This window comes from Sminthopsis crassicaudata, chromosome 3 (assembly GCF_048593235.1).
Source record: "Sminthopsis crassicaudata isolate SCR6 chromosome 3, ASM4859323v1, whole genome shotgun sequence".
Taxonomy (NCBI): domain Eukaryota; kingdom Metazoa; phylum Chordata; class Mammalia; order Dasyuromorphia; family Dasyuridae; genus Sminthopsis; species Sminthopsis crassicaudata.
The window spans coordinates 216,008,855-216,017,072 of record NC_133619.1 but is presented as its reverse complement, the minus strand read 5'-3'; the positions used below and the strand labels follow the sequence as shown (position 1 = coordinate 216,017,072).

The 8,218-nt window shown below is 33.2% G+C and overlaps 1 protein-coding gene across 1 annotated transcript in view; it reads right to left on the bottom strand.

Moving 5' to 3' along the window:
• Positions 1 to 668: 668 nt before the first annotated feature.
• Positions 669 to 8,218, bottom strand: part of ASB9 (ankyrin repeat and SOCS box containing 9) — a 238,952-nt gene continuing 231,402 nt past the window's right edge. Inside the window, exon 10 of the mRNA XM_074299951.1 lies at positions 669 to 815. The gene's annotated coding sequence lies outside the window, so the exon portion shown is untranslated. The remainder of the gene's footprint in view (positions 816 to 8,218) is intronic.

Genomic DNA, 8,218 nt, shown 5'->3' with positions numbered 1-8,218 from the left:
AGTTGATTGGGTTATGGCAAAAAGTGCAAACTGGTTTGCCTTAGGGTGAGGAAACTAATTAGATGCTCTAGTAAGTATTGTCTCTTTTACTTGAGCAAAATTCATAATTAGGGCTATTTTTATATGGTACAGAAATAACATGATAAGGCAAATAATAAATCTATAAGATAGTGTTTGGTTAGCCTTAAAAGTTGAATTTGCACAGGATTAAAGTAAATGATTTTCTGGTTTCATGGTTAAAAATGATTTTGAGGATAAAATTGTCTGTACTACCTGAATATATCTGGATCAAGAATGAAAAGGATAAGTATTTCATATCTGGAACTGACCAGAGATATACAACCAAATACTTCATAACTGGCTCTCTGAATAAATTTTAAAATTGCATACAGGTTATAGCTAGGTGATGGAGAACGTAGAACACCTGCTCTGGAATCAGGAGGTACTGAGTTCAAATTTGACCTCAGATAGTAAGTATGATCTTTATCAAGTCCCTTAAACCCCTCAAAAATTGTACATATATGTGTGTTTGCATGTATATATGTATGTATAAATATATTTGTATGTATGTATATATAGGCATGCTATTATAACTAATATGCATTATTAACATTGTCTTTGTCACTTTCTTAAGTATTAGACAACTGAAAAATAATAATAAACCAAGCCCTGGTTATTAGCATGTACTGATTTTTTTGGGATTTTAATGTTGACAATGAAAATTCAATAGTCAGCTAGCATACCTGTTGCAAAACTCCCAGATGAGAAGACTCCAGTTCCGCCCACTGATGCAATTTTCACACTCAGAGAATGACCTAGGGCAGCAAGCAATTAGTATTCAGGATCACAAGCCAATATATGTAAGGGGCAAAGCCAAAATTATTTAGTTCTCTCTCTCTTTCTCTCTCTCTCTCTCTCTCTCTCTCTCTCTCTCTCTCTCTCTCTCTCTCTCTCTCTTTTTCTCCATATATATAGTAATACTGCATCTGTTGGACAAAGTGATTAAATCAAATTATTTTAGTCTTAGTACTTCTAAAAACAAATTTATTAATTTATTTTTAAACATTTTTAAAAATAGTTTGAAATCTGAATTCTTACCTTCCTTTCCATTCCTGACATTAAATTTATGTAAATGATCGCGCATGTGAAATCAGGTAAGTTATATTTCATGTTGAAAAAAAGCAAGAAACATAAAGACTGTGGGAAAATATGCCTCAATATGTACTCAGACTTCATTACTGTATATAATGTTCTCCTGGTTCTGCCTATTTAATTTTGCATCAGTTCATGCAAATCTTTCCAGGATTTTCTGACATCTGTATCCTCATTATTTCTTATATCCCCTCCTTTTCAATTCTTTGCACCACAAAAGAGTTACTATAAAAATTTCAGTACTTTTCCTTTTATCACTTTGGAATACAGACCTCGAAGTGCTATTGCTGGGTTAAAGAGGAAAGGGGAATGTCCAAACTATGTGCTGTATAAGGCCAGTATTTGTGATGACTACTGCAGATGATGATGAGCTAAAAGCTAATTACAACAATCCCCATTGCTTGAATTCTGTAAGTTGATAATTTTGTATACCAGACAAAAAAGGTTTTTCACTTGTGGGTTTAAGGTTAGGCATGGTTTTATAGCCCTTTGTACATAGTTCAAAATTCTCTACAGAATTGTTAAATCATTTCATAACTCCACCAACAATGCATTATGTCTCAATTTTCCCACATCTCCTCTAATATTTATCATTTTTCTTTTTTGTCATATTAACCAATCTGATAGGTATGAGACAAGTACCTCAGAATTGTTTTAATCTGCATTTTTCATATATCTATAAATAGCTTTGATTACTTCATCCAGAAACTTCCTGCTCCTATTCATTGACCATATATCAATTTGGAAATGGATTTTATTTTATAACTTTGATTCACTTCTCTATAGATTCTCTTTCCCTCCTATTTTCCTGTAGGACAAGATAGATTTCTACATGCAGTTGAATATGTTATTCCCTCTTTGAGCAAATATTAATGAGAGTAAGGTTTAACACACACACCTCAAATTCCCCTTCTTCCCATCCACTGTAAAATTTCTTTGGTGCCTGTTTTATGTGAGATAATTTGCTCCATTCTACCACCCCCTTTTCCTTTCTTCCTATAAATTCTTCTTATCCCTTATTTTTTATTCATATTCAACTCACAATTGTTCCCTCTGTCTATGTACACTCCTAACTGTCCTAAAAATGAGAATGTTCTTAGGAGTTACAAGTATCATCTTCTCATGTAGAAATATAAACTGTTTAATTTTGTTGAGTCCTTTATGATTTCACTTTCTTGTTTATCTTTTTGTGCTTCTCTTGAATCTTTCATTTGAAAGTCAATTTTTCTGTTCAACTTTGGTCTTTTCATCATGAATGCTGAAAAGCCCTTTTCCATTGAACATTTTCCCCTTTGAAGGATTAAACTCACTTTTATTGGGTAGGCAATTCTTGGTAGTTATCCTAATGCGCCATGAAATATCACTCCAAATCTTCTGATTCTTCAATGCAGAAGTACTAAATCTTGTGTTATCATGATTATGGCTCCACAAAATCTAAATTGTTTCTTTCTGGCTGTTTGAAATATTTTTCTTTGACTTGGGAACTCTGGAATTTGGCTATCATGTTCAGAAGTTTACATTTTGTACTTTTTTACAGGAGTTGATGAGTGGATTCTTTCAATTTCTATTTTACCCTCTGGTTCTAGAATATTAGGGTAGTTTTCTTTCACAATTTCCAGCAAAATGATGTCAAGGCTCTTTTTTTTGATCATGGTTTTCAGGTTAGTCCAATAATTCTTAAATTATTTTGCCTATATCTGTTTTCTGGGTCAGTTGTATTTCCAATGAAATATCTTCCCACTTTCTTCTTTTTTTTTTTCTTTCTTTTGACTTTGCTTTATTGCTTTTTGATGTCTCATGAAGTCATTAGTTTCCACTTGCCCTATTTTAATTTTTAAGAAATTAATTTCTTCATTGAGCTTTTTACCTCTTCTTTTCCATTTGGCCAATTCTGCTTTTAAGCCATTCTTCAGCTGTGTTCAGAACTAGTTCTGGGATTCTGTAAACTTACAGTTTTTCTAAGGAGTTATTTGTTTACTACTGTCCTAACCAATGCTCTAGTTGGTTTCTTTCTAAGGATAATTTTCTGTTCTGGAATTATGATGTGCTGCTCCTTGCCCTGGGATTGTGATCAGAACTATAACCCAGATCTAAGTATGAGCAATGTAGTACTGCACCCAGTGACAGCAAAAGAATCTGTAATTTCCTTCTTATATCTTATAGGAGCTCTCTGTGCTGAGAGCTCCTGGAAATAACCACTGCTGCTCCTGATTCAGTTGCCTATTCCTAACATATTGGGGCATCGCCTGTGAAAATATAGTATGTGCTCCATTCTCACCCCAGTATAATAGAGTTTCTTTTAACCAATCTTCTAAGTAGTCTTGGATTGGAAAATCGTTTTAAATTGTAGGTTCTGGTTCTCTAGAATTTGTTTTGAGACATTGTTTAAAGCTGTTTGAAGAGAAATTTGAAAGAGTTCAGGTGAATCCCTGCATTTTCTCCATCTTGGATCAGCCCCTATAATTTTTGAACATTAATATTCTGCAAATTATCGTGTACATAAAGGCCACAGTGAAGCAGTACAAGGTAGAGCACTGAGCCTAAAGTCAGGAAGATTTGAATTCAAACCTGATCTCAAATACATGCTATCTCTGTGATAGTAATCAAGTCACTAGATGTCCTATCTCAGTTTTCTCATTTTTAAAATGAGAATAATAATAACACATATATCTCAAGCTGTGGTGAAGATCAAATAAGATAATGTTTAGAAAGTGAAAATTAGTCAACACTGGTTTGTCTTAGTTTCCTCAATTGTAAAATAGTGGTGATAATAATAGCACTTGCCTCTCTGTTGAAGAATCAACTGAGAGGATAATTTCAAAGTGTTTAACACAGGACCATAAGTACAAATTCCCCTTTCTTCTTTACCTATCTATTCCTCAGATGGATCAAATGACTGATTTTAAGAATGGAATTAGGATTGAATGTGAACTCCGCTTCAAAACTTTGAAGCATCTTCAGAATAACTCTAGTAGCAGGAATAATGTGACAGGGACAGCATGTCCCTTTTTCTGTTTCAACAGGATTTAACTTCTTCCCCTATGTATCTATAGTTTGAAAATTCTGTTTTCCATATAATTTGGAGGTTGTGAATATTTGGCTTACATCTATCAAAAATATTAACATTTTTGTTCTTAAATTCAGTTGCCTTTATTTCTAGCAAATGATGATTAAGATCTAACCATAATAATATTCTTTTCCCAGTGCAGTGCAATTTATTTGCTGAATTCTCAAGGACATTTTGGGGTCTGCTTTTTTATTATATAGATTATTATCTGTTCCTTTATGAAAAAGAGAGAGTGATATATAATTCTAGTCCCTTGATCCTGTCTCTCTAACAATCAATATATGTTCATTAGGGGGTTTTGCCACTTGCATTACCCAGTTTTTACTGTCACCTGGCATTATCTGCACTGGTAAATGAATCTAATCTTCTTAAAGATAACTTTTATTGCCAATAATTTGATACTAAATCACTATCATAAATCCATCCATTCCTATAAACAAATTTATGTGACCCGGTCCTATGTATAGCACTTCTTTGTAAACGTCATGTGGATGTCACTCATGAAGAATCTTTAGTTTCCACTGTTGGATTATAGCTATTTCATAGTCTACATAGAGGAAAAAAACCTCTTTTAGCAATATTAAACAAATTCAGCAGCAAGCATCCATTTTCAATCTACACTATTACTTTATGGAGTAAAGTTGTTTCTTGCAAAAATAAAAAATCCTCTGTTTTTAAAATTCTTCTTCATCTAATCTAACTTTCATAACTTCCTACCTTTCAAGTCTTCATACATCTTATTGCCGCAGAGTCTTTGATCTAGTAACATTGGCCTTCTGGCCATAAACAAAAAACTTCATCTCTCAGCTACAGGCATTTTCTATATCTCCCACTCCTGCAATGTTCCATCTTATCAACTCTACATAGTGGCTTCTCTGGCTTCCTTTAAGTTCCAGTTAAATTTTGTCTTCTACAGGAAGACTTTCCCAATCCGATTTCATTCCAATGTTCCTCTTTTAAATTATTTCCTCAAATATTGTAATTCACAATTTATAATTATTCTAATTCAATTATTATTGAACTACTATTTTTATTATTTAATAGAGCTTATTTGTATATATTTATTTACTTATTTTCTCTCCCATTAGATCCTTGAAGACAGAAATTGTATTTTACCTCTTTTTTTGTAACTACAGCACTTACTTAACACAGTGCCTGAAACACAGGAGGCACTTAATAAATGTTATTGACTGACTGATTAGCAAAAGTCTTTCCATTCACTTTTAAACTGTTTAATTGTATTCTCTGACATCTATTGGTCCTCATCCTCCTTTGCGATGTATCACCTTTTTAGTGACATATTTTGGGTTTGGTTAATATCCATATTTGGTTAATATGGAATTTTGCTTGTATACTTTCTTTTTTTTTAATCTTTATTTGGGTGATTCTTTTTTTTTTAATTTTAATAGTTTTTATTTACCAGATATATGCATGGGTAATTTTACAACATTGATAATTGCCAAACCTTTTGTTCTAATTTTTCCCCTCCTCCCCCCCCCCCAGATGGCAGGTTGACCAATACATGTTAAATATGTTAAAGAATTTATAAATACAATAAATGTATATATGTCCAAACAGTTGTTTTGCTGTACAAAAAGAATCGGACTTTGAAATAGTGTACAATTAGCCTGTGAAGGAAATCCAAAATGTAGGCGGACAAAAATAGAGGGATTGGGAAATCTATGTAGTCATAGTCATCTCCCAGAGTTCTTTCTCTGGATGTAGCTGGTTCAGTTCATTACTGCTCTATTGGAACTGATTTGGTTCATCTCATTGTTGAAAATGGCCACATCCATCAGAATTGATCAGTATTGTTGAAGTATACTTGTATACTTTCTAGATTCATTTTCATCTGCTTTACCTTATCAAAAGTATACATCAATACTGCTATTCAATTAATACTAATAATTGACTTTGAGTTACCAGTGTTTTAAGTAATTTCAGCTTCTTCTTTATGGCTTTATACCCAATAAATCTTACCTGATGATGACAAAGGCTTTTGTTAAGTATTGACTTTTTTATTGATTTAATTTGGTCTATGGTTAGAACTCAAAATTTTGCCCTTAATAGTATCCATTCCTCCTCAGTATATCTTAAAATTTTTACATTTATGAACTCTGAGTCACATTTTTTTAAATTATTGAAGAAATTTTCCATGAGATAATTCAACAATGAAGTGAAGTTTTCAGTAGAAGCTAATATAATATATTAATAGACATAAATATAAATAATATATTAGACTTCTCAATCACAGTGAACTTAAAATCTTTCTGTGGAAGATAATCACTTTTTGTATCAAATGTGATTGACATTATTGTTTTGGTAGCATATTTAAAATAAAGAACAAGAAACGATCCAGTATTCTTACTATGTCTGGATAGATTTTAAATATTTACAATGCCTATGTCATGAACACATAAATGAGTCAAAGACGTTACGATAATTAAAGGTGATATAAATGTCATGCTCCTTTAGGTCTATATTCAAGGATCACTTTTCCATTCAATTAGCATTTATTAAATGCTTACTATGAGCTAAGCAGTGAGTATTCAAATAAAAAGTAAAATCATTCTTACCCTCAAGTTTATAGCCTATTGAAGAAGAGAAAATGTCCAAAATACACACTGAAAAAATGAATAGCATTAAGTGGAGAATATTAATAAAGAAGTCCTGAATAGTGGGTTGGACAAAGAAAAATTAAATAATTGATCCCTGAGGTAAGCAGGGAGAAGGCACTGATAGAGATTAGTGTAGTTTCATGATCCCTTTTTCAGGGGAAGTTGTTCAGTCTGAAATCCAAGTTATGTCAAACCACTGAGACTCACTTTCTATAGGGATCTAGGGCAGTCTCACCCTGTGCATGTCCTATCAGAAATCTCAGTCATATCCTTGAGGTTCAATTTTTTCTATAAAATCTACCTATGGAACATTGCATGGTTGCTGCTTTCCTTTAAGTCTGTCCACTATGGAACTCTTGTCTCTTGTTTGTCTTTCCCTTTACCCTACCCCCAAGCCATGTGCTATTTCCCCTAATTGCATTATGCTTCCCAATCCCACTTCTTTTTACAACTAGCTAATTCTTTTAGGATGCTGGGATCCTTTCATTATTTAGTCTGCCAGCTAAGGACATGCCTCAAACTCATAGGGTCTTTCCTCTCTCCTGGGCAATTGTAAATTCCATGAGGAACTTGTCTTTCATATGTTCTCCCATTACATTTCATATTTACTATTCCTGGTGTCTGTTGCATTCCTTCATTTTGTCTGTAACCTATTCCCCTAAATAAGTCTACCTTTTTCCAAAGATAATGGCCATTGTGAATTTTTCACATGACCGAACCCCAATTTTTGGTGCCTGCCATCATCTAGTATCTCTGTCAACCATTTCACTAATAGTTGTGGGAAGACCACTGTGATGAATGAAAAGCCCCTTGAGACAGAGTTTCTGAGTAATTAATGATCAATTTATTAATTAGCATAGCTGGCAATAAATAAATTGGTGGTCAGTGGATTCAGTAACCAAAAACAAAAACATGGAGAGCTTGAAAGTTTAAATATGTTTTGAAAGGGAAGGTTCCTAAAAGTGAAAAGCAACCCTGGTTGATAGACATTTAATGAGGCGATGAGCTAAAAGTTTTCAAGTTCTCCAGCTGAAAATATGATTTGATCACGAGACACAGCCATCACCAATAATCTGAACAGGGGAATTCATCTCCATTCAGACCACTCTGGTTGGTGTTTTCCTTCATGAGCTGGATCATCTCCAACTCCAATGGAAAGGTAGTAGGATGGGTGCTCAGGATAAGAACTTGCCTAGATTAGATTGAGTTTACATCTTAAACAGAAATTAATTGGATGGGGTCCCAATAATGAATTACTTAGGACAAACTGATCAATCAGTCATGTCTTTCAAAGAACAGAATTTGGGCTTTAAATGCTGAAATAAAGGAGAAAAACATGAATCCCAACTTAATAATTGGTTTTTAATATACTAAATAAAAT